Genomic DNA, 1,346 nt, shown 5'->3' on the forward strand with positions numbered 1-1,346 from the left:
AATCAGTATGATGTAATTTTAGGGAAATTTAACTCTTCATTTTCTGACAAAATTAGTAAAGAATGAGCAACGAAAAATGCTGCTTGCGTGATAAAGTAAATATTCATTTTTACAATAGCACAAAGCCTCAAATTGAAGGGAGATAGGGATATAGTCGTTTATATTGAGCCGAAAATTTTGCTAGCTCTTTATTTTGTCAACCTTTGAAAAATGGAAGTCAAAGCTGACTTCGACGGCAGAACATAAAAGGCTGTTCTGATGCTGCATATTTACTGCCCTGTAAACAATTAAGATAACAGATTACATTTTTTGTTAAATCCATTACAATATCAGCATAAAGATCCGTGTGAATACACACTCACACACATACACATGCCTACATATATATATATTCTGTCTTATTTTATTTGCATAATGTGTCCTTTTAAACTCCCTCAACATATCCATTCTAACTAATACTGTTTTATGTTACTTGTCACTCTACCTAATAATTAAATATATTTTACTGCTGATATATATACTGCTAATTTTTTATGTGTCTGTACTTATACCTATACGGTACTCCAGCATGGCCTCAGTTTAATGACTGAAACAAGTAATGATTAAAAGAAAGGATCATCCCCCTGATAATGACTACCCGAATATTCTTTCCCTTACAACCGAACTACAGCGAATTTGGCCGGCCAAAATAAACCCTAAAATTCCAATCAAAAACAGAACATACATAAATGTATTCTCTTCACGGTACAAGAACATATATTTTACGGCGTCATCTCAAACCAGTGTATTGTCTATACACTGTCTTTGCATATTTCCGACTAACTGATACGACGTCGTTTCAGAAGTCACACGAGTGCGAAACAGATTCGATGTCGTTTAGAAAGTGATATGCGTACGTGACATTTACAAGCCACGTTACGGCGAAATGTGTATCTGTCGCTCTCGCGGGCGATTTCGTTTCGCTGTGCTCTGAAGCATATTGCGCTTTTTAACATCATATATCTATAAAGGAATCTTTTTCTCAGACGAAAAACTGCAGCTTCTGACTTTTCAACGATACACACAGGTTAGGCATGTGTGTATATAGATGACGCTAATATTGTTTAGATTCCACCCCCCCACAAATTATGTAGTTCAGCAAAGAAAATATCTCGCTAAGAATTTGCTAGCAAACATTATCTTTCAATAAGATAAAACAAAAAATTGATGGGAAACAGAAGAGTTAAATAAAAAAAACCTCTTCCAAAAATGTTCAGTAAATTGTGGCAATCACGTAAATCGATAAGAGAAAATTAGATTAAATTTTCGAATATTTCTAATTAATTAATACCGGGGAAAATGCTTGT

The sequence above is a fragment of the Octopus bimaculoides genome, chromosome 2 (genome assembly GCF_001194135.2).
Source record: "Octopus bimaculoides isolate UCB-OBI-ISO-001 chromosome 2, ASM119413v2, whole genome shotgun sequence".
Classification (NCBI taxonomy): Eukaryota; Metazoa; Mollusca; class Cephalopoda; order Octopoda; family Octopodidae; genus Octopus; species Octopus bimaculoides.